At 43.1% G+C, this 26,209-nt stretch overlaps 3 long non-coding RNA genes across 4 annotated transcripts; 2 read left to right on the forward strand and 1 right to left on the reverse strand.

Annotated features, from left to right (window-relative positions):
- Window positions 1–1,089: 1,089 nt before the first annotated feature.
- LOC143497830 (uncharacterized) lies at window positions 1,090–22,462 on the reverse strand. The gene is made up of 5 exons (XR_013125895.1): window positions 20,183–22,462; window positions 15,859–16,142; window positions 5,854–5,931; window positions 5,190–5,367; window positions 1,090–4,053 (listed from the first exon to the last, which is right to left on the reverse strand). It is a non-coding gene; the product is annotated as an uncharacterized LOC143497830 (long non-coding RNA).
- Window positions 5,361–19,273, forward strand: LOC143497828 (uncharacterized). 2 transcript variants are annotated; one of them, XR_013125892.1, is made up of 4 exons: window positions 5,361–5,544; window positions 11,372–11,587; window positions 15,876–17,389; window positions 17,504–19,273. It is a non-coding gene; the product is annotated as an uncharacterized LOC143497828 (long non-coding RNA). The 2 variants fall into 2 exon arrangements; XR_013125893.1 differs by having other exon boundaries at window positions 17,202–17,389.
- A 1,418-nt stretch (window positions 22,463–23,880) lies between the features above and the next one.
- Window positions 23,881–25,743, forward strand: LOC143497831 (uncharacterized). Its single transcript, XR_013125896.1, has 2 exons — window positions 23,881–23,986; window positions 24,362–25,743. It is a non-coding gene; the product is annotated as an uncharacterized LOC143497831 (long non-coding RNA).
- The last annotated feature ends 466 nt before the right edge of the window (window positions 25,744–26,209 follow it).

Below are 26,209 nucleotides of genomic sequence, written 5' to 3' on the forward strand. Positions count from 1 at the left end.
GTGTGTGTGTGTGTGTGAGAGAGAGAGAGAGGGAGCGAGATACAGTCCTTTTGAGATTGCCCAGAACCAGCTTGGTTGGCTCAGTATTATGGGAAAACACATCCCTATGAATGTTGCAATAGCCCAGAGGCTTTTTTTCACACTTTAACAAACATTTCTTGTTTTTACATTTTTAATCTACATATTTTATTTTTATATTTACTTTTAATAGCAAAATCTACATTGTAAGCTGTTCAGCAATAAAGAAAGACCCAATTTAAGTCCATCTCCAGTGCTAGGGTGAGACAGAATGGAACAGAGATGAAAATAGATCTTAATGTTACTGATTCCACATACTGCATACACTCTACCTACACTACACTATAATGACTTCACCTGTTTCTGGGGATTTTAGAGAACTTGTGAGATGTCCATAAGGAAAGAAAAGTGATCAACTTAATTTGTGAACAACAAAATCATCAGAACATAAGGACATTGACGTATGTAATTATCCACAATGATTAAAGTTCATAAAAATTACCAGAGATAGAAGCATCAATTAATAGTGAAGAGCAGCCACTGTGTTCTTCCAGAATCCGAAGACTGTGCACAAATGCTAAATCAATAAATCTAAAGCCTACATTATATACATCTATCTAATCTTTTTTCCTTAATCTTACATAATGCAAACATATTCATGTTCATGGCTGCATGTCTGGACAGTATCTGTCCACACTTACAGAAGCAGCTGGTGAAACGATACGATATATGATAAATATATGTAAATATATATTTATTATAACCCAGTTGGAAGAGACGACATTATTCTGCATGTGTCACTTACACCTTTCACTTCCTGAAGGACTTGGGAGGTAATATATGTCAACAAGAGCCCAAATATACCACATTCAACAACTAAACAAACTATGTAAATTGCGGTTTTGGAGTGTAACCGCAAAAATTCAGTGCTCAGATCCTTTTTGGCTGAAGCAGACAGTGACTGTTTGAGCTCTTCTCTGACTGAAAGGAGACAGATTCACCTCGGTTGCTTCAAATCACAAAGCTTTTAAAACTCTGCACAAGGAAAGACCTTACAGGTACGATCGGAGCATTGCATGTGTACAACAGCCCCCCCCAGAGATGAGCTACACGGCCCTCCAGAGATGAGCTAAGCGGCCCCTCCAGAGATGAGCTTTTTCTTGAGGTCTTAACGAGATTAAGAAAAATATGCTTTAGTAGTGAATTCAGTGTGTCGTTTTCACTTACAGTGAGTTCTAAGACTTGCATCTTTGCTTTGGTCATGTTGATGTCATCCATACAGCAAGCACAACTAATGTTCACGTACATCTCCCTCCAAATATCCGTCTCCTTTTCTATACTCTCGGGATTCTCGCAGCCAGTTCATTGTCTTCGAGAGTCTTAGCCTTGTCTTATTCATTAGAGCATGAATCCTTTTCCTGAGCTTCATAACCACTGCAGCATATCAAAAAACGCTGTTCCTGTGACACTTCCCATGTTCATTAGGACTGAACAATGCAGCTACACATGCAGGCCTAGACAGAGAGCACAGAAAGCAGCATATTTATGTATATAGAGTTAGTCTTTTACTGCAGTTACTACCTGAGGTATGAGGGTGACCCAGGGAATGTCATGATTTAAACAAGTATTGTTTTCAACATGAACTGGTTCCACCACACAGACCTTTAGAAGCACTTTGCTTGCACTGCTAATGAAGGACGTTTGTCCAAAACATCCTGTTTCTCTGAAAACCTTCCATATTTCACTGCAATTTTGAACACTTCTACATCTTTTTTCTACAGTACACTACGGCCACTTTCTAGAAACGTCTTCAAACTTCTTCAGACATATTTTCATATATGCTTGTGTTTGCACAGTTTTGTGTTTGTTCTGCTATGACACACCTGCTATGAATATATCAAACCCCCGAAGAGCTAAAATGTTGTGTTAAAAACAAAAACCAAAATGGAATGCTTTGCTGTGGATTCCCAGGAAAAGAAGTTCAACCTGTATATACGGATCATATCTTAAAATGGAAGACTTGTGCTGATCTATCTTCTTATGTGTCTACCTACTGGTCTACTTCACGAGGAGGCTGAGGAAAAGTCCTCTCTCTACCACCATCCTCTACGTGTTCTACAGGGGGACAGTAGAGAGCTTCGTGAGCAGGTGCCTGAGTGCCTGCTTTGGGAACTTCTCTGTCTCGGACCACCACACAGAGAACAATGAGGAGGTGTCTCTCTCCACTCCATCAGGGACATTTACACCACACGCTGCTTTCGCAAAGCTGCCAGCATTATGGAAGATCCCACACCCCCTACCCACAAGCTCTTCTCTCTCCTGCCGTCTGGGAAGAGATGAGCCCTCACAGCCAGACTGAGTAGCAGTTTCTTCCCTCACACCATCAGACAGACAGCAAATATTTAACAAATATAATATTCCCTTTAACAAAGCTATGGTCTTACATTGGTGTAAAATGTCACAGTGTACATCCTTTGAACATCCAGTCGCTTTACTCTGTGTTTCCATACACGTGAAGACTGGTGCTGTTCTCGGGGGCCCGACATCATGGAGAGGCCATTATTGATCACCTTTACGTTCTTCTTTCTTGTTGCCCCATGGTCCGGTAAGAACAGCTCGTCATTTCATCGTGTACCTGTATATAGCTGGAATGACAATAAAACGCCTCTTTTCTCCTGATCTGTCTATGTATCCACCTAACGGTCAATGTAGCCGCACATTGGCCAGCATATGTCCATCTTTTAGAAGAGCCGTGAAAAAAAGCGCTTGGCCATGTGAGTCAAGGAGGGAGGTCGTCCTACTGAGAGTTACATTACAGACTATTCCAGCTCGGGTGTTTCATTTTAACTGCAGAACCCCACTGCCTAAGCCAAAGTAAACCAGAGTCGTAGTGTGCGGTGGGGAGGCAAGCCGGGGCCAAAGGAGACGTTCACGGTTCTTTTCTGGAGGTCCATATTTCTTACCTTATATTACTTACCTTGAAAGGGAACGTCATTCCTTAGGGGGAATGGCCACCCTCCAGCTCACAGAGTGGTGGGCTGTTGAATTAGCACACAGCTAGGAGGGCTGGCTGCTTCTGACAGAGTCTGCAACTTGTGTGCAATGTTTCGAAAATGTGTGTAGAGATCACATTCTACCACGTCTCTTTTGCCTTTTGTTGCTGTAAGTTCCACCATCACAAAAATACATTTTTACTTCATATCCTGGTATGGTGAATTGGGATCAATAACTTAATTTTACACACTTGTCCACATCAATTCAGTAGTAGTTCAGTAGTTCAGTAGTACAATGGCACATTTACATTTACATTTAGTAGTTCAGTAGTACAGTAGTACAAGATTACAGTTAATGGAGCACCCTGAAACTGCAAAGAGTTCAGGGTTCAGAGTTCACTCAGGAGTTCACACAGTAGTACACAAGAGATGTCAAGCTGATCTTAATCTTAAAGTGAAACTTTTGAAAAAGAAAACATTGCCCCATGTTTTATGACCCATGCTGAGGTCAGGCCCTCACAGGGCATCCACATAGACACTCACTCCAATCTTATGCCAATGTTTATCCAAAATCCTCATTTGTGGGGCAAATGAGTTTTAAATGGCTCCGTTTGCATGGCTTGTTTATAGAGGAATCGGAGTTGGGATAAGCCATGATATCAGGATCACGTTCTCGCCACTCTGTTATCGTTGGATGGTTTCCTGGAGTCCCCTGTCTTGTGGCCCAGCTGTGTTTCAGGGCAACGTGGCCCAAAACTTTCATGCCAAGGAGCGGTGTCAGGTGTGACTTTGCCCCGACAACAGGCAAAGGTTTAATTTGTTCCTTTGTTGGACGTGTGGGCATGACCGTATCTAGTCCTCTAGACAGGGTCATGTGCTTATGTTTCTACGCATTTTCATTGAGACTCTATTCTTGGTGCTTGTATTCTTCCGAAAAGGGAAGTGGAAATGGAGCCCTTGCTCAGGCAGGAATGCGAGTCCAGAACAGGACTGGGGAGCGACGGACTGCGAGGGCTTGACGAGTCCTCATGGTTTCTGTCGGCTGGGAAAAAAAAAAGTGAAAAAAGTGTGAGAGTCTAGTGGGGTTGGTAGGGGGCTCAGAGATGCTGGGACAACAAACCGAAGGCAGCTTAGCCTCTGGTTATCGCCGGGGCCTTCGGCACTGGAGGGAGGATCAAGGCGGCCCCGCCCTCTACCTCAGCTGCCCTGTTATAACAGACGATGTTGACCGAGCAGCCGGCCGCCATTCTGGAAACGCTATACCGTGCATCTGCGGGAAAAAAGGTAGAGGCTTCTGAGTTATGACCGAATGTGTTTGACTTGGGCCCAAGGCACTCCGGCACGGTGGATTTAGTGGCCAGCGTGTGCGATAGTGGGAACGGTCCTTTTGTTATTCTTCTCCCCCCCCCCCAATTTAAGACGCCATCACCGCTGGTGGCTAATGGAGCCAGGCACTGTGAGAGGGGTCATGGTTTAGGATCAAATTTATGATTGGGTCTACGAGACACAAGGGCCGGGGACGGGACAGAAATCCGAGATGCTCTCAGAAAAGGCGTTTAATATATTCAGCTGTAAGATCAGGGTGGGTGTGTAAGGACAGAGGCACTCTTGGATCTGCTATGGGGGGCCGAAGCAATAGCCTTGTACGCGTGAGATATCATGTGATACCAAAATGACTACAGATGAGTCAGGCGAGTGCCACAATGTAAATCATTCTGTTTGCTTTCTTCTTCTTCTTCTTCTTCTTCTTTGGTGGGTGATGGAGGGTCCTCCTCTCATCCTCTCAAATTTAGCAAGCACTTAGCATTAGCTACGAGGTAAACGACGATCCCCGACGTCAAAGACGCCTCTTCGATCAACACACGGCAGTTCCTCTCATCTGTTTGACTTCCCGTTTGAAAAGCGCATGAGGGGAATGTCGAACTGGCCCCCGATTTACAGCAAAGAATCACATCAAACGCAAAACCCTGACAGTAATGGCATGGCTATTTCCCTTCCCTTCAGAGGGAATATTTTAAGCAACAATTATGGCTGTGAAAACTCAGCGCTCAGGGAGGCACCTTGACTTCATGCCAGGGCTGTTCTTTCTATCTGGAAAGTCCTACATGGGCTGGAAGCCCAAACAAGCAGTCACCGAGCAGTTGGAAAAGGGAAACTATTACCGTTGTTTTCGCTCACCGAGATGAAAGCTGTGGAGGCGGAAGTAGTCGTCATAAATTCTCTGTTTCATAGGTGTTTCTCGGGTGCCCGACACCAAGGAGAGCCCGAGACGACCCTTTAATGTTGGCCAGAGGGAACTTTCATCTCTGTTTTATTTTTGACATCAGGAGAGTGGAGGAAGGAGGGTAAACAGAATCTGGAAAAAAAGGAAAGGGGTTGAAGGACTGTCTGATTGAACATAACAGGAAATAATAATATGCACATGGACGAGTGTAGTGTGCAAAGATCTTGGCCCATGACTACGTTTGCACTGAAATCAATGTCACTGGAAATAAACGTACAGTGCAAAGGTGTTTTCCTGGTTTTCCTTACGGTATGTAATCATTTGTCTTTATTATGACTCAAACTTTAGCATAGAAAAAGTATCGTTAACTATTTCTGTTTTTGACTTTGTGTCTTGTATCTACTGTGTAATGATGAATGATAAATACACTGTATGACTATAGATTAAACTGTACAGCTTTAAATGGATTATATCAGTCTAATATAAATAGCCATTTATCTGTTGTTCTTTTGTATTTTCAGTGTGGTTTGCTAAAGAACTAAATTACAATGTTAATTTTAGTTTAACCTTATTTGCCCTTTGAGACAAGAATGAGAATTGGGTTATAAATTGTGTTACCTCACTCAGTGTCTGGACACTGTCCAACACTTCCACTGTCTGTCTGCATCAGTCCTCTGTTCAACACTTGGCAACCTGCTGTGGTTTATGGCCAGAAACACAAGAAATGAACATTTTGTCATTAATTTATGAATAACAGAAGCTACTAATTTGGAATTATTAACCTCTACAAGTGCACATCCTCCATATCAATCAAGATCCCATTTCTAAATCTCACAAGGATGAGTAACCGAGAGACACCGAGAGCCCGTGGAGAAGCAGAGGCAGTGAATTCATGAGCAAATATGTTGAAACCAGACGACAAACAACCGACAGAAGCAAACAAACAAAGCAGCACATGTCCTGCAACTGTGTGTGCACACAAGAGCAGAAAGACTTTGCAGAGTGTAGCATGTCAGCACATCGTGGAATGACCCCTGACAAGAAAGGTCACACTCACAAGCTTCGGTAAGAAGGAACATGCATCTACCGTGGTCTATTTGGTGCTAATTCAAGTAGTCAGTAGCATCAGTAGTATATTTATGGTTAACAGGTAACCATGTGTGGTTGGCTAGATCACTTTAATAATTTTCAAACTTGCTCCAGTTCAAATCTCCAGGCCCAGCCCAGCTGTGCACACATCTGTATGTATCTGTATTTAACAAAATGCCCAGTTATGTACCTAGCATGTCACACGCAAGCTAGCTGTTTTGAAATTCGCAGTAGGAGCTCTTAACTCAACAGGACATTGCCACACACATGGCCAACACCAGGTTGTGCGTTCCCAGGTGTGGTTTGCTCAAAACAGGAACCTCTTTTGGTAAATAACTGTGTTGAGTCAGAGAGCATATAATGTTACCTTCAGAGAAACCGGGCTTTTTGCTAAGCTGTGACATGCACATAACGACAGCCCATCTGTGCATGCATGTAATGATCCCACTATATTCACAACACAAAGCCTGCTGTCGCACAAATACAAACACCAATCCTATCCTCTCAGTTACATTGACCTCATTCATAAGTGAGAGCTGAAATATAAAGAAAATCATTATTACAGTCACAGGGTTGCCAACTTTTGACGTTCGCTTGGAGTGAGATTTTAACCTGGAGCCGGTGGCGAGTGTATTTTGTTGAGCGGGGGGGGGGGGGGGGGGGGTGGCGAACGAAAGTTGTTGAGCGGGGGGGGGGTGGCGAACGTAAAATGGACACAGATTCAGTGTTATATCGCCGGTGGATGGCGCCACAGCTAGCGAACTAGTAACGTATTGAATCATATATGTGGATCTGAGGTAAATAAACTGGATATTTTTTTTCGGCGTGAGATATCAGAAGTGTGGCGTGAGAGCGTGTGAAAACGGTCAAATGCGTGTGTCTCACGCTCAATGCGTGAGAGTTGGCAACCCTGCAGTCAGTGGCATACTCTGCTACGACATTATGGACATAACAGTTCACTTATAGCCACACATTAGCCAAGTATAAAATGCAGTAGCGAACCGTGACCTTTAAACCTGGGCCCGCAGGTTTTTTTTTCCTTTCTTAATAAACTGCAATAAAGAAAAACTGAGACGACAGTACAGCTTTAAAAACGTAATAAACAATAATATCTGTACTAGATAACGTCTTAAGCAAAATAAGTTTCCAAACAAAATAAGGTTCACAGCTCCGTGGTTCTCGGAAGCGGAATATGTAAACAACGCGCACGAGGACGTCAAAGGGATGAATCGAAACTAGCTAGCGGTGGTGCTAACGACAGCTAGCGTCGCCACAGCGGGCGGAAATTATCATACAGTTAAGCCCGCCCACTAAGAGAGAAGATATGATTGGTCAATTTTGCTGTCATTTGAAACTGGTATTGCGCTGAATTATAACTGCCAGGCCCTCTGTAAACGAACAGAGGGCATCACAGTCCTGATAGGGGGAGACACAGGCTCACAGGCTTCCACTTAACCCCTCACCTTCCAACACAGATTGAATAGACACGGGTGAATATTTTATTTGCTTATATTTTTGTAATTGTTTAGATGTCGAATGTCAAACTGTAAGTAGATAAAATAAAATTGGATAATTATATATATAATGCTTAAGAATATTTTAGGCCCTCTGAGAGGGCGTAGAGGGCCCTGACGGTTCCCCACTGATAAAATGCAATTCGCTAATCAGCGGCTGCTACACTAGCTCCTACACTGTTAGCTACTTCAGTTTCACTACCAGTTAGCCCAGCAATCCAGTGCAGCCCTTTATGCTGGACTGGGCAACCATGAGTGATGTGATGCTAGCTGTCACACAGATACACGCGTTGGAACCCCTCCATCGCCTCCTCTCATCCCTGTCTGTCTGGCGTGGTCACATGACCCGGCACTCTGGTTATTCACCCTACTGCCACACACTCCAGCACACAATAGAGCTTTAAGCTCATTAAGGGACTTCCCAACGACACTCTAATGGGGCACATAGAGGCCATATCAGGAGTGATTAGTAGCAACGCTTCCGTGGTGGGGCTCACCACTGGTCCAGGGTCGAGGTCACGACATGACCTCCGTAACCTCAGTCACAAGGGCCATAAAAAGAGTTATGTTGAAGTGTCTAGCAGTGGTTGACGCTTCTGGTGTCTGGCGACGTTAGCATGTATGCCACACCTCGACTGACCTCTGGATTGTTCGAAAAATTGCCTGGGCTGTTGTGGCAATAGAGAGAGACTGTGACAAGCATCAGGTACATTTAATCGAACCTTTATAATAATGTAGTGTGGAATATTCTAGTGACACGGCAGCTTGGACAACTGGAGTTTCATTTCCAGTAAGGGAACTTAATATCTTAACATCTCAGATGTGCACTTCAAAATAATTACATTTTTTACATCTAAAAATATCTTAAATGTAGAAATATCTTTACATAGGCTGTTAAATTTCGATATCAATGTTTTTATAGTTTTTAGGTTGTAACGAGATCAAAAATTTGCACAAAGCCATGTTGCCTCGGTTGCTTCAAGCGGTTTAGGGAGAGGGCACAAAGATGGATGTGTTTTGGTAGTCCATCATGGCTACGATCACTCTGAAACCTTCCTCTTTTCCTCCTCACACACAAAAAGGCTGTTTTCTGCCAAACAGATGCCTCCACTGCAATGTGCTGTGAATAGAGACGCCTGTGTGGTATGAAAATCTGGATCTTTGACAAGGACTCTCTCTCTCTCTCTCTCTCTCTCTCTCTCTCTCTCTCTCTCTCTCTCATTCGTGCTCTTTCCCCTTAACTTTGGGTTCATAAGTACATTGTCTGGGCAAAGTGCAACTGATGTACTACATAGATAAATGAAGATATATTTGATCTATCTCAAAATATGCATTTGTGTGTTATTGCTAATTGTATCTAAATTATAAGTAAAGAGGATGATTAGAGAAAAATGACAGTTCTTTACTACATTTCTTTTTTAGTCTGTTTTGGGAGACTTGTAGCTCCAGTATCTAAAAAAGTCAAACTGCGGTCATCCTGCCGTGTATTACTGACTGAGTTATCACATGATCTCTGAACAGGAAGTGACTCAGGTGTCACAGCAGTCGCTGTAGAAAACAAAGACATTATTCCAATTCAGTGGTCACTGTGAACCTTTATATCATGTTGTTAATGAGACACTATAGGCATTCTTATTGCCATAAAGCAGTATTTTCAATATAGACATTCACACAGTGTCAAAAAAACTGATAAGCAGTAAAAAAAATTGCTGTTCATAAAATTATTTGTTGCTTATAACCCAAACCGCTGCTAAAATCACCTGACCCAGCAGAGTGATGAGGCTTGATGAATCACCTGACCCAGCAGAGTGATGAGGCTTGATGAATCACCTGACCCAGCAGAGTGATGAGGCTTGATGAATCACCTGTACTCTTTGGTTCTTTCTTTCACTGGACTTTTGAGGAAGTCAGAGGGCCCTTAACCCATGTGTGTGTGTGTGTGTGTGTGTGTGTGTGTGTGTGTGTGTGTGTGTGTGTATGCGTGTACGTGTGTGTGTGTGTGTCCTTTTTCAAGTCTGATGTCCCACAAAAAAAAGTATCAAAAACAAAAGCAGTGGCCTGTAAGATGGACTAGTATAATAACTTTGAACAGTGAGCTTGAGTGAAGTAGTTTCATTACTGATTGCTCTTAGCTGAACTGGCACACATCTCTGGCATCTCTATCTTACCAGGTCACATTAAGTATAAGAGTGAGCAAATCCTTTCTATTTATTTGACATTATGCCAGGCCAGTACTCAGAGAAGCCTTAGGGACTTATTTACCACTAATCAAAACTCCACGCACACTTAAAGCACGCCGGCTATTCGCCCCCTACAATTCGCCATCGCTGAATAAAACATTTGAGATCGCATAAATCAGTTTACTTCTCCACTGAAAAATCCCATTACTCCAATTAAAGCAGCATGTCAACAATGCAAACGAGGAGATCGAGGCTCTGCACTTAAATACTTGCTGATACAGATGCATTTAGTTGCTGATTCTGCAACCATTTTAGCGATCATCGCAATATCAGTTTATTTACAGTGAGTAAATAATTATTAGTGATTGTTAGTGACCGTTGCAGTTGAGTCTCTTGGTAGAGAGGTTACAAATTATAAGATTTTTTGTAATCTTATCTATGCAAATCTCATTTATACTCTTGTACCAAACAACGCATACCAATATTTTTTCAGATTTATATGCAGTTTCTACGCAGTTCTTCAGTTGAAGAAATTTCAACAAGGCCCACACAAAACATTAACGAAGAGTTTGAGACATTTTTGTGTGCGATGACCATACATGACAGACATTAGAAAGGGACTCCCTCTTTTTAATAAGGCCCAGTCATAAATCACACCGTGCGCGTTGCGATACATTCCGTGCTCCTGCCAAGCGCTAAAGCGTGTGTGTGTGTGTGTGTGTGAGTAAGCGGTTGAGGTGAGAGGGGAGGTAATTTGCTGACTTAAACCATGGCAAAGGTGAACCTGGGTACATGAGCACTGACAGCTTTATGGTGTGGGACAGCGCAAGCCTGAGAATACAGCTCCACACACACACACACACACACACACACACACACACACACACACACACACTCAGGTACTAACAGAAACAAGCTGCCTTCACAGCGGTGCACCCCAGACCTGCCGGCCGTGCGCATGCACAGCTGACTCGGGCACCTCTCTCTCCCGGAAACTGATCTGGAAGTAGCTGTTGCAAGCCGTGTACTCATTTTTTTTTTTAAATGCAGAATTCATGCCATTAGAATGCTCCTGGAAATAATTACTTTTCGGTTTGTTTGGTTTGCTGAATGGCATTTTTGAGCAGCAGATGTGAGTTCAGGACGCGTCGGTTCTAGAGCACCATGAGAACGTGTAAAAATACGATTTCAGAAGTGTCCACATGCAGCCATGATTGCATAACTATGCACGCCTGAAAAAGTCTGAAAACTTGTATAAACAACCGAAATTGTTCCTTAGAAATCAGAAGTAGGCTTTCCATTGCTTTGTAAAGGTGAATAACATAAATCCCTCTTCTTCTTTATGGCTTCTAGTGCAGCGAGTGAGGTAGACTCTCAGTTCCTGTGACCCTTGACCCATGACCAAGCTCCGCTGTGCGTCCAACCAGCTTGACCTCTGACCTGTTGCTTCACATGACCAGCACTGACTTCACTCTCACTGCCCTTCACTGGACGCTCAGCCCGACCAGGCCACGCCCTCAGAGGCTTTCATCATCGGAGTCTTCCTCCTGGGACTGTCCGTGGCATGAGGTAAGGGGGCTGCTCCAGCTTTAGCTAACGGAAACCTGGCGGACAAGACGTTTGGTATGTTTCAACAGAATTATATCATAAAGCATATAACAGCCCACAGTGACGTATATTTAAAGGTTCAATAAGCAGAATTTTCCAGCAAAACCTGAAGTGCTGTAATTGATATTATTTAATACGTTAGAGGATGGAAAATTGTGCGTAATTGGAGGTCAAAACTCACAGAAAAAAATTATTTCTTCAGTGATATTACAAATAATTTTTGACAAGCCATCCAGTCATGTGACTCATAGAAAGAAATAAAGAAATAAAATACAGATTTTGTTTCGCTTTAATACACGTAAAGTACATCTGCAAAGTGCAGTAAATAAACAAAGCGTCATGTGGTTTATGAATTTACTCTAAGCAAAAGGCTTTAGCGTCCACAGAGCTCGCTGTGCCGTCAGCTTTAAAGGCTGTTGAAAATGACCTGCTGACTTTTAACTCATTAGCATGAAAAGGCTGATGAGACACGCTCATTCGAGGAAATAAACCCAAGCTTGTCTTTAACGCACAGGACATTGCCTGTAACCAGGAGGCTCATTACAAACAAGTATCCACGATAACCCTAGCTAACGTCATTCAGACTCTCTTGATAATCTAAACAAGGTCTCCTTTGTCCACACATATTCTCACTGTTTAGTCCATCTATTCAAAGTTAGATCAAAATTCTGAAGAAAGACAAAAAACAAGGCCAAGGAGAGAGAGAAGGACAGATCCTGCACCAGAGCCATGTGTCCTGCACCAGAACCCTGTGTCCTGCACCAGAGCCCTGTGTCCCGCACCAGAGCTCCTTTTGATAGAGTCCTGAGTCATGCGGATGGCAGGAGACCTTATTTAACTGCATGTTTGGTCAAAACTCTGTCTCTATGGACACGGAGAGAAATCAGAGATTTAAGATGTACACGATGTCTTTTCCTGTCCTCGTCTTTGCACCCTCTTCGTGGGACGTTCCTATGGGGGACAGACGCCTGAACTCCTCACTCTGCGTGGTTTTCTCCGAACAGTCCTCTGCTGTTCGAGGCAGAGGACTTCCTTCACAGGGCGAGGAGCGCGTGATCCAAACCCCCCGTGACACGTGGGGCCAGCTGTCTCTCTCAGACTCATCTGTATGTGGAAAAGGCACCACCAACATGCTAGATGCTTCAAAAAATACATTTAAGGGGATCAGGTTCTATGGACCGGGGTACACAGAAACCGGTTACAAAGTCTGTTTGGCGTGAGTGCACACACTTCTGAAATACGCAGTTTAGATTCTGCTAAAATGGAGTTAGAGTTCTAGTATTTTGAATTGAGGTCAAGTACTCAGTGTGAGTCCATTTCGTTTCTTCGACGGTACACAAAGACAACAATGAACCACAAAACAAAGGTCTCGTAGATGGTGCAGGTGCCCAGTGGAGGTTTCATGGTTATTCCAAACATCCAGACCTCACAGTGTTGTTAAACACTCCCCATGCACAACATATACTTTTGGATTATGACTGTAAATAACATCCTAAACTAAGTTAGACCTTTTGACAATATGATTATATTCTAAAAGTTGTGGCAGGGCTTTATCGTTCTCTTGCCAAAGATTAAGAGCTCAGATGAAAAGCTCGCACTCAAACGGGGCTTTTTTCTTTATTGCAGTTTTGCAAGGCAACCCTGAATGACGCTGGGTATAAACACATCAAGGCCTGCATCTAATTTTAGGTGGGAGCCAAGCAAACATTCGGTTGCGAAACGCTCTTGTGTTTCCACTTCCATTAAGTCACACTTTCATTTAGTGTTGCTAATAATTGGCTGATCGCAAATGATTATCCGTGTGATCTCACGATTACTGTGGCTATATGGCGCGGTGTTGTATCCTCTTCTCAGTGAGGTTCAAACAAAGCCCTGATTTCATTTGATGTGACATTGTGTTTGACTCCCACATTTGCTTTGCATCATTTTTAACTCCTCAATCTCCTCTCTCATCACTGTTCCACGGCGATGGCACTAGGCTGAAGTCACTGGACTGTTGTTAGCTGTGAGTATAAGTCGATGAACTGCTTTAATGTTATTAATAGTTTGTGCAGCCTTCATTTCTGAACATCTATCCAACACATCCCCAGAACTTTGTGCAGCTGCGCGGCCACATTCCATGTAAGGATACAACATGACATTTGACATTCAAGTGCCCCTTTCTTAACTCTGCCATTGTGAGAGTCAGTGTCTATATGTGCAAATTCATTCCCTTGCTCATACACATGTACTCTCACGCATGCATACACACACACAAACACACACACACACACACACACACACACACATACACACGTATGCTCTTTTTCCTCCCAAGCACCCGGGGCAAATCCTCATCACAGGAATTCTTGGGGAATTTTCTGCGCTACCTCGCAGGCAAATAAAATTATCAGGGACCGTGGCGACAGAGTGCCCATTGTGGCCATCACACAATGTGGCGCTTCATTCTCTTCTCCTTGCTTCTGGTGGAAAGTCCTGAGCTGAAGTCCTCAGCTTCACTCGCCGGGGGGATGCACCCCCCCCCCCCCCCCCCCCCCCCCCCGTCCTGTCTCCCCTCACAAGACACGGTAGCACTGTAGCCACAGAACAGTGATTAACTGATTGCAAAGAGTGGGGAGGTGATTCCCCCTTACAAGTATCAGAACGTCCTCTCATAATCACCTGACACTCATATTGTTGAGATTTGGTTTTTTTCGAAGAAGAAAGATTTAATTGTTTAATAAAGGTTAAGGACCCGTAATAAGAAACACAGAAACACACAAAAAGTTCAATATGTTCTGTTTGTATAGATTCCTGAACATTAAAAAGTATAGATTTGTGTCCCTCGATAACTTTATTTAGTGTTGAAGTAATGAATTTGCTTTCTTTAATAGCTGGACAGCGTTTCCTTTTCAGATTCCTCTTGGTTGTCTGATTTTCTTCATCCTGTCCACATGAAGATACCAATACCAATACTTTCATACTAAACTAGAAAAAATAAAATTCACTCTGAGGGGTTCTACTCACAAATTTAACAAAATCTGGCAAACCTAATTGCTTATTTTGACTGGTCACAATTTTACCTGTACATTGAAAACTGCAAAATAAAAAAATGCCAATTTCTTTCTCAGTATTTAAGTACTCATCCTGATACTCTCATTTCACACACACACACACACACACACACACACACACACACACACACACACACACACACACACACACACACATATATATATATATGTGTGTGTGTGTGTGAAATATATTGTCATTTACAAGTTGTTTTTTCAAACATCTCCTTAAACCTGACATTTCAAGGAATCAAGGTATTTCCATATCCTATAAAACTCAAAGGAATGGCTATGATCCATAATTCAGAACAAAGACGAGCTTACATTTGGTGCCTTAGCAACGGGTGGGCAGATGAATTCTCATTGTTGGGACAGTATTCTAAAAATATGGGCTGAATTGTCACCCATTAGAGGAGCTCTTTGTGGATGGCACTTTGTCATACATTCCTCCACACAATTACACTTCGCCTCATGGTCCGTGAACAGAGGTGGCATTATAACCACCGCTGCCCTCAATCACACACACTGGGAGCTTACAAAATTTATCTTAAACAACAAATCTCAATATGACAGTAATAATGTATGATGCAGTAATACAGCTCACAGACCCATGATTACGCCTAGATAAGTCTACAAACCTAAATAAAAATGAATCATTTGTTATTACTTTCGGTTAGAAATCTCCTTTTGGCGAATAGTGGCAAGTTGTTTTCGGAGCGAAGAAATGTGGTCTTTGTCTACTTGTATTCTAGGATTCTTTACCCTGAGGGGTCAGTTTGCCTGCTGTTTCGAGCCTTTACTGAGGTCGGGATAGACATGAGTGCTCATCTGAACAGGGATCATTGTACCCATGTTCCCCTTTTTATACCATGACAGTTTTGGCAATGCATTCTTCATCCTAACCGTTTTCAAAAGACATTTGTCAGGATAAATCCCCTTTCTTGATGCCACCTGATTACTAGGGCGATACGTATTATAAAGAACACGTGTTAGTTCTTGGTGAAGTAGAGCAAACTCGTTCCTTATGTCTGCTGATTTGAAGAGCAGCAGACTCAGTCAGCAGATTCCATGGAAAAATACTTAAAAGAAATGGGATTAAAGTTTGGGAAATGGGACATACATTCAAACGCACGTAAATGTGCTAGAAATATGAGTGTAGAATGCATGGTCATAATCTGACACCTTCTCTGTGTTTTAAGGGCTCTTTGGTGTAAAGGACCTCAGTGATTTTCTTTAGCAGGCGTATATGGATCCTTGAAAATGGACAAACCCTTGTCCTGGAACACAAGACAGACGTATCACATGCAGTCCTGGATCTCTTCGGCAGTGGGGGAGGTAGAGAGGAGGTGTTCCTGTATGGGTCTTCAGGTGCAATAGCACACACGTGTCTGCGGTACCTCTGAACGAAGGCACCCTCATTCGGCATTCAACTGTTGGTGAAGCGTCAATGTAAATGAAGGGGTTCTCTGGAAAGACAAGAAAAGAGAACAGAGTGAGAGTTCTCATCTGCTGAACACACGACCCAAACACGGACGCCTGGAAGCAACTTCATCTGGTGTATCTCTAAAAATAAAACGTAATAACCCGTTTCCTGTATTATATGCTACACTACGTATTGGACCTGAATGAAAAAGCCAGATAAATGTGTGTTTTTGTAATAGGAATAAAGTTTAAAAAGGTACTTTGTTTTCTTTCTTTTACGATTCATCAGTTGACTACCCAGCACTGACTTTTGTGTACTGATTAAAACAACCAGGCTGCCTACGATGATCTGTTCGGAAGATGCAAAATTGTTTTCTTTCTTGTTTTCTTGGCTCGTAAGTCCCCTTTGATATTGAGAACTTGCAGTCTCCAGTGTAATGCCAATCCGGACCCTACTGCCGACCAGGGGAGAAGCTGACACAGTGTGAAAACAAAATACCAGATAGCTAAGAGTCTGTTTGCCTCATTCTCATTGGTCGACATGTACTGATTTAATTACATACTGCAAACACTTATTCAACTTCAAGTGCTAGTATCTATTTTCTTTGTGTATCCTTTCCCTACAGTTACTGTAATATCGTTTGGGAGACTCGTTCTAAACATGTCATATAAAATGCCATACACTGACTTCCCTCAGATGGTAAGGATATAAAAGTCTAATCTTATTTTATTGGGCCATGGAATATTTGCTGTGGCTTGCTTAGCTAACTGCCATCAAGCCAAATTCAAAGTCTACAGATGAAACGTGTGGAAATGAAGAACACAAGTGCCTCACGGGAGTTAAAGCTTCATTTACTCCTATGAGGAGGACCACCACGTGACTATATTCTATAAAGGTGAATTGAACTTGGTTGGGCAGGTAGTCTAGCATATGGTTCCTTGATGAGACCCTGAGGTTTTCCGTGGAGCTGTTGTCCTCCTCCTCGTGGCTGTAAATCCCTTTATGTTCTCACTCTCTACATCTTTGCCTGAGCACCTACAGTACCTCTTTACCAAACTATTAATCTGCTCTGCCTTCACTTTTCTTGTGTGCCCACCCACAGAACTGCAGAGCTGAATGTAGATTAAATGAACACATTCCTGAGCTACATCCAGATGAAAGACTCTCAATCCACTGATGAGCAGATCTTTAACTAGAGGCAGCCCCCCATCTGGGCTCAATATGGCTCTTGTCACATCTTTACCCAGACTCAAGACCTCAGCTCCTTTTGGTTAGAAGTATCAAAGGCTGGTGAGCTATTTTTCATTTGTACCTAAAGTCAATGCATTAGAGGTATTTAAGCTACAGTAATTTGAAAAATGAGCTGATTTTGATCATTCACTCTTTCTTTCTGCCTGTATTCAGTCATACAGGTCTACAGGGCGAACACTTCTACATTAATCCCATTGGAAAAGGGATTGTTTTCAATGACAAATCAGGAACGTAGTGCCCCAGGGTTCAATACTGCCTCCCACTTTTTAAATCAGAATATGAATTCTGCTAATCTAGCAGTTTTGGAAAATATGACATTCTCTCTCGTTCTCTCCTGAATCACGACTCCAATCATATTCATAGCTCATATTACATGGGATATTACCTATTGGACCATTTCACGTTGTTTATTTACATTATCATAGAAACCCTGGACAATGACACTTTATTAAAAAGGCATTTGTCTTGCAGTTATTGCAGCTGGTGTCATTTTTTTGTTCTTCTACTTATTCTTTCTCTCTCCACTCCTTCATTTGTATTATATTTCTCTACTTTATCAACCCTTACACTGTCATTATCATGGACCAACGGTGTCTGCTTATAGTTATTGCCATATATGCAAGTCTTTACCAACTTATATTTTGCTCTATTTTTATACCTACCTACAGTAAATAACAGGAAGACATATGGGTGACTGTAACTTGAGCAAAGAATCCATAGGTGGCGAATCTGCGCAAGCTGTGTGACTACAGTTCTCTGCGTTAATGGAAAAGGTTTCAGATGCCCGTCTAGGTTTCAGATTGGATGCGGGGCAGTAAAGCGGGGGCAGGGGGGCAGACTGCAGCTGTCTGTGCACCCCAGGTGAACGGGGCTCCCTGTGGTCAGATGCCGTCTGAGATGCGGCCTTTGTCAGCAGTACAGACGCAGTCTGGCCTGGATCTCCTCCCGTGGTCTCCATGTCCAACCAGGATGGGTTCAGTGATTAATCCTGGAACCTGTGCTCTGGATGAGGGATTGGATGTGGGTCTTTCATGGACGTCCCCCTGCCTCGTTCTTGCTGTCGCTGTAAAGTTTGTAAGCTCAATGCTAGACTTCCTTTATGCTGCTAGAATGAAGCGTGTGCAGAGACATGATGAGGTAGGATCAACAGCTGACATTATTGTGTGCCCTATACTCAATTCAGATGTTTCACAATATACTGAAATATGATACAACATGCACATTCATAGAGTAATGCTGTGATGGGTGAAAAATCACATAAAAGATAAAAGGAAGTCGCTAACATAATTAATCAGACTAAAGATCACATGTACACAGAACTAAAAGCAAGAATAAATTCAAACTGAAGACAAACATCCACCCGTATTTTAAATGTGCTTACCAAACCTTGAACATTAGTTATTGTCAAAGTAAGAATATGAAATATCTGTGGTAACATTTGAGCTGATGTATCACTGTGAGACAGCACTACTGAGACTGCCATGGGCCGCTGCAGTTCAAACACTCACACGCATCAAAGGGTTCACCGTGCTCATAAACCCATTTGGAAAAATGATATAATGGTTTAAAATCTTCCCACAGTAGCATTTAATTAGCAGCAGGTGTACACAGCCTCTGTGGAAATAAGGAGGGCCTGGTCAAAAGGAACCCCCATGGACACATTCGTATTTGGAAGTGATCTCTATCTTGTTGACAAAGACAGGATCAGGAACAGGTGACGGAGACCTCACAACGGCACCGTCCCTCACCAATGGCCTCCCCTTCGGGCTAAGCAGATGGCAATAGGCTCGTTGCTAGGCGTGAGGCCCGAGGAATCCATTTTTTAATTCCAGATTATTTGCTTCAGAACCACAAGCAATATCCCGAGTGCTCCCCAGGCCAAAAGGGGGGAGAGACACACCGAAAGAAGACACAGGAAGACACAGAGCTAGGGGACTGCCAGTTGGGTGTGTGTGTGTGTGTGGGGGGGGGGGGGTGTCCTGGGGGGAGGGGGACACACGTAAGGCTGCTACAAGCAGTCAGCTATTTCAGAAAAGCCAGCCAGCAAATTAACGAAATGTCCAAGATGTTAAAAATATTTTTTTTTTCTCCTTTTATTAGGGGGATTCTGGTTATTTCAGTTTGCAATGTTACATTTTCATCTTCTGGAGTTCTTAGTTTAAAACAAATAACCATATAACCATACTTCTAAACACGCACGGATATAAAGTGCCTGCTAGTCTAAACTAAGCATCAGAAAAAAAAATGTGAAAAAAATGAATCATCTAATAAATAGGAATAAAGCAGGATTGTGTTTTAGGTCTTTGATTTATACATTTTTCTACTTATAGAGGAGACATCCATCAGAATCTATACTTTAATTCATCTAATGCATTTAATACAGCGCATTTTTTTTTTACCAGTCATGCTCTTTGTAGATAGAAAACTTTTTACTTTAGAAGTTATGCAATGATGAAGTGATGTCAATTCTGGGCTTTTCTGGGATGCTTCCCAATAACTGAAATGTGTTGATGAATTCTAGGAATTGTGATGACCATTTATGAAGCTGCTCAAACCACCCCCCCCCCTCCTCCTGTAATGTCAAACATATGCCTGTTCACAAAGACAGTTGTGCTCACTGATTCGTAGTTTCAGGTCTGGTCATTGCAGTACGTGCTTCACAAGCATGTAAATATTAACACGTTGGTCTTATATATTGTTCCTTTTCTCCTTCCAAACTGCAGTGAGACATATACAGACAGCAGGTAAATTACTAATTTGTTTAATTGAATGTCAACTCACTATAGAACAGATAACGATGATTACAAGAGCCATGTGTTAGTGAGAACTGACCTTAGTTAGGTTGCAGCCTTGGACGTCCCAGCAGGTTTAAAAAGCAGTTCACTCCCCACACGGCATTCCTGCCGGCATCACCTCGACCCGCCCCCAGGTTCTGTAGCCATGGCGAAGGTTGCATGAGCTGAGTGTAACCTAGGCGATCTGCGCTTGGTCTGGACAGTTATCCAGGCAGTGGCCTGGGAGATCTCTTCATTATCTCCACCCCCCCCCCTCTCCATTTCTTCCTCTATCTGGACCCTTGTCTTCCTCACTCTTCCTCCTCCTCCGTTTCTTACAGCTTGTTATCTCATTACAGCGGTTATCTCATTACAAGCTTCACGTACGTGAGGAAGAGCTGCAGGGGTCCAGGGTGGTTCTCCTGGTCTTGGTAGTATGCTGAGCTGCAGGTGTGTACTGTGCTACTGTGGTAAACGAAGGGCTCTGGGCTTTGTGTGTTTGGATTGTACCTTCCCATCACGATTGCCTGTGGGACGCAATGCGAGTTCACTTCCATCTAAAGCAGATCAAAAGCAACACAACATGTGGCCATAATTTATCGGGCTGCAGAAAAGTTTCTAAATTTGAACTTGCAGACAAAATGGTGCTGAAGATTTTCTCTAAACAAAGTCACTGCAAACAGGACCTTACAGGAGCTTACAGGACCTTACAAGACCTTACAGGACCTTACAGGACTTTTCAGGACTTTTTCATAGGATCCTAAAGCCTTAAAGTTTCCAAATATGTATTTTTATCTTTTTCGTTTGAAAAATAAAACTCTGTGAATGGTCGTTCCACTTAATAGCACTATTACAATTATATTACCATTATAGATGGTCCCCAGAAAACATTAAAATTAACACGCTTTACAATGACCTTACAATCTTCTCATTTAGGACTGCAAGGCTCTGAACAAATGTTCATCTGATCTTCAGACCAACGTGGTGCACATTTATCTCCTAGACACTGCCACAGCGAGACGACGGGGACGAGGGCGGGGACGAGGGCGGGGACGAGGACGATCAGCCTCCCAGTTCAAAGACACCTCACATCTTTTTCACAGCTGAACATTATGCAAAGTGTGCGAATACAAACTGGATTAGCGATGCTGGACTACATGTTCTGACATGCTTTGTGGAGCTCACTGGGTCACGAGAGGAAAGTCCATCTTCAGAATATCAATTACAGAGTTGATATGCCTGTACCTCATTATTCCTCTAACTGGCTAAATCACATCTCTACAGTGCAGCCTCATGAAACACTGTTCAGTCATTCTCCAGGACTCCCAACAGCATGAAGAACACTTGCCCATGTCATGCCCTCTGCCCTTTGCCCTCTGCTCATCCTCCACTACTGGGATTTTTATTCTGAATTTGTGTGATTAAATTTGTGCAGGTGCAGTTTAGTTAATAATGGATAGAGTGTCTAGTTAATGTAGATCTGACAAAATATATGATTTACCTGGACCCGACAGAGCTCTTTACTTCACACACACACACACACACACACACACACACACACACACACACACACACACACACACACACACACACACACACACACACACACGCACAGTATCTACAGGAGACTTCATTACTTCATTACTTTCTGTGGTGGCTACAGGAGACTTCACCAGGGCACACTTTCTGTGGTGACAGAAGTCGAGTGTCTCTCTCAAGCTTGGAGGTTTGCCCAGATCAGCCTGTCGAGTGGCAGATCAGAAGAAAAGACCCAAACCTGATGCAGTCTATGGCATGAGATAACAGGACAGGCACGTCCAATTCCACACAGCTTTTTATGTTTATCAGAGGAGTCGTGGAGGAGTGTGCACACCTAATGTGTGCTTCACATCAGCAAACCTCTGGTCTAACATGTACGGTGTAGGGTTTTAACTGAAATGACTAGTGTGTCCAAAATGTACAACTTAGCACATATCATTCTATGAAATGAAAAGGTCCAGAATGTATTACAGTAAAACAATAAATAAATAGGACTCCAACCCGCCTACCTGCTTTAATGTAGTTAATGTTGTTGTTGTTGTTGTTATTGTTATTATAGTGTTATTGGGTTCTCAACCCACCACAAGCATGTCATGGCCATCCTTGATAAAAACAACTGGACTTCCTGCTCTAAAGGCACAATAGAGAAGATGTGCACGTATCTCCTGTCGTGTCTCGGATCTACTGATGAATTCTTCAAAGAGCAGTGTCAAAGGAACTCTGGCTTTCTGCCTTTATTTTACTGCCTGTTTTAATCATAATCATATGTCACTTGCTGAGTGCTTCTCAGAGGTCTACAGAGAGGTCTACAGAGAGGTCTACAGAGAGGGGTATGGGGATCTGGTTTTCAAAATCCTAATGAGAATTACCTGCTCGAAAGAGCAAGTGCACATGTGTGTTTTCATGTTCATTAGTGTTTTACTGTTAAAACACCTGTAACGTATGTAAGACTTTGTTGCGCTTATGTGACAGTGAAATTGTCCTTTTACAATATTTGAATGGTTGTAACTGTATATATGTTATCAATATTATATATATTATAATATTATAAGAGACAATATAATTATTCTATACATTAATTTAGCTATTCAGCATCCCAGATGCCTACTAATATACTGTATACTACACTACACTACACTACACTACTTTACACTACTAGGAGAGTTGTTTTTTTTTTCAGCCACAAAAATGTGCGATGTAGCACTCTTATGTGTGTAGGAGGTACTTGTACAGTGAAATAAAAGTTTCTTTGGCACAGCCAAAGTAAATATGCCTTAAATCAAACAATGGAAACTTTGCAAACAGGCATCAGACAAATTAGCTCCGATTCTAGCCACGGCGAGTTCTGTAAGGTTGCCTGGATACAGCCCGGTTTCGCTGCAGTGCCAGACTGGTTGCGTGATCCTCGTGGGTCTGACGGTAGGCCAGCAGGAAGTCTCACCTCATCACACCTCAGAGTTTATGCGACTCACCAGAGTAAAATGGCCACCACGTGTTTGAAAGGTGTGCCCCTTTCCCAGAAATGCCTCTAATTCCAGTCCAGTGGCGCAACTGACCCAGGAGAACCTTCTGGAAACTCAGTCAGCATGCATACCCAGATCACTCCAAACACGGAATCTGCAAACTCTCTGGCTGAAGACAATTGAAGAAGAAACAAAGTGTTGGGAAGGTATTAACCTATTAATTCTGCAAACAGCACAATATGAATTACTATGAAACACCCTGGTTGTCACTTCTATGCAATATGCCCACATGAGACCTCTGAGCATCTCACAGCAAAGGAGAACATGTCACGCCATGTATTTAGCAAGACTCACAAAAGATGCGGCCAACACACGTTCTAAATTATCTGTCATCACCACAAGGCTGGCCTCAAATCTGTTTGTGTCGCCTCTGCTCCGAGGTCCCAACAAGGCGCCACCTCTCAGAACCACCCAAGCGAGTAAATCAAGTTTACGGAGCGGCCGGCGTCTTCCCCTCCCTGGATGCTTCGGAGAGGGGCTCGTGGCGAAAACCTGGCCCCGCTCCGGAGGAGAGATCCGCCCCGGGTAATTGTGGCTTCCTAATTGCCCAGGCACCGCTGGATTTTGCGAGGGGAGACGAACGGCCCGTGCAAACCCCCCCCCCCGTCACCACCAACGACCCCCTCCCCCCCCCTCTACCCCACCCCCCGCCCCCCAAATGAATGCCATGTGCTGTTAGTGAACGCCCGGGTGAGCGGGTGCGGCGGGACGTTCTTTGAGGTGGCGCCGTGACGCCTTTGGCTCCACAGAACCAGGCCAACGTGGCCAAGAGCATCAGAGCTGGGCTCCAGTGTCTCAGGGTAACCTCCTCTCTCTCGCTCACGCGCTCTCTCTCTCTCTCTCTCTCTCTCTCTCTCTCCTTGCACTCCTCTTGTCTCTGCCCAGCTCTTTTCTTCTCTTCTCCTTTCTTGTCTTTTTTTCTTTTGTCCTGTATTTCTCTGCATATCTTCCTTTCTTCTCTTCTTCCTCCCACTTTCTCCCCCTCTCTATTCCTGTGTCTTCTCTCTCCTTCTGGTTTGCCTGCATGTTTGAATAACATTCATGGGATGTTGCCATTCATTGGCGGAGAGCTTTGAAGCCAAGCCCCCTGTATCTCACCCATTTTCTCTCTCTCTCTCTCTCTCTCTCTCTCTCTCTCTCTCTCTCTCTCTCTCTCTCTCTCTCTCTGGAAACAGGGAATGCCCATGTCTGGAATGCCCTTTGGTGCCAGTTCCTCTGGATGGGCTGCCCTCTCTAATTCCCCGGTTTCCTCACTACGAGGTCTGACCCATGGCAGCCAGAACATCGGTGTGACGTCCACGTGGTCGTGACCGGGGCTCTCGCACTGGCCCGTTCACCACCAAAGCTGCGTCCTTCAAACAGCCAAACCGACATCACCTCTGGTTCTGCACAGCAATTCTGGCCTGACTGCATTAGAACCTACTGCCAAAGCATCAAATTCGTTTTTTTGTCTGTTTTTGTAAGATCATAAGTACAACTTATTACATTTACAATTAAATTAAATGTCTTGCTAATTAATGTCTCACTAATTTTATACTACATCTATAACTGTACCATAAATGTACTGAATTAGATTGGACACTACCATAAAGAATAAAACCTTTTATAGGAAACAAGATCTGATAAGGCCATCCACGGTTGGATGTGATTCTGATTCTCTGGGCCGGGCGTCTGTATGGGGTCTCGATGACTGATCCACGTTCTCACCCCATGTAGGGGATTTTGAGGCAGATCTAACCAGAATTTGTTCTTCTTCCCAAAAACCTTTACGAGTTGAGGTGCATTTTTTCCCATGTTATAACTACTGCTCCACGGGGACCGGAGAGTAGCTGTGAAACTTCTCTCTCTGGCTCCTCAGACCACATACACTCAGCACTGATTAAAGGTGTTATGGCCCAGGAACGTGAGAGGAACCGTTTGGAGCAGGACTGCTGCCTGTCCTGGGTATTCTTCTTTCTCATGCGTTTGCTTGGGAACGGGGCTGAACTATGGAGAAGTGTTGGGGTTGTTTTCTTTTCAGGTTTAGCATTCCCTGTGTCGTGGTTCAGAGGTGAAGCAGTGTGTGTTGTGTATATATGTGTCCATGCTGATGGGAGCACTGTCCAGTTTTAGATGTTGTCTTTCTTATCCTCCTTTAAATATTTATTGTGACATTAGCGATGACCCAATCCATTAATCAAAACAGTATATGGTTAATAGCCTCTTATTCTATTTTATTGTACTCTATTCTTTAAGCATTTTATATATAGAATAATGCTTCAACAAATTCATTCTTGGCTTTTTTATGTCCTTTTGAGCAGTACAAGAAAACATTTTGAAATATTTCTTTGAAAGACTCAGCTATCATTTGCAAGTCTGTGTGTGTGTGTGTGTGTGTGTGTGCTTGTGCATTTATGTGTGTTTGCATGCATATCAGTTTGATTTTGTATGTGTATCTGAGTGTACGTGAATGTGTGTGTGTGTGTGTCTGCACTGCACCTGAATAGCGCTTAATGAATGGAAACCTTGTAAAATTAACTTTGTTACAGACCCTCAAATAAAAGCACTGCTGAAACTCCTCCCAGTGTAGTAATTTAGACCTGCTACAGGCACTGAAGCCACCCCGTTCCCCCTTTTGCTTTTCATCATAGACAAATTAAACCCCAGAAATCTGATTTGAGATATACCTCCCTTCCAGTATATATACAAATGAAACATCTGATGAAATCTTTTCTGGATCATCCATCGTTCTGTGAATTTTCGTAGCCGTGCTTATTTCGATTAACACCCAAGAGGAGGAAAAAAATGTTGAGCACACATTTCTGAGCAGATCATTTGGGTCGAGTACAAACACATGACGTGGGGGAAATAAACTGGAAGTGGAGAGTTTTATCCTGCAGACTTATAGCACATTCGACAAAAAAGAGAACATCCTCTCGTCCTCATATAATTTCAGGAGGTGTCCTGACCAGCAACTGACGAAGAAGTGAAGCTTACTGACCCAGTACGTGTTCGTAGTGTGTTTCAGGGTCAACTGGCAACTT

The sequence above is a fragment of the Brachyhypopomus gauderio genome, unplaced genomic scaffold (genome assembly GCF_052324685.1).
Source record: "Brachyhypopomus gauderio isolate BG-103 unplaced genomic scaffold, BGAUD_0.2 sc112, whole genome shotgun sequence".
In the NCBI taxonomy this organism is placed as follows: Eukaryota; Metazoa; Chordata; class Actinopteri; order Gymnotiformes; family Hypopomidae; genus Brachyhypopomus; species Brachyhypopomus gauderio.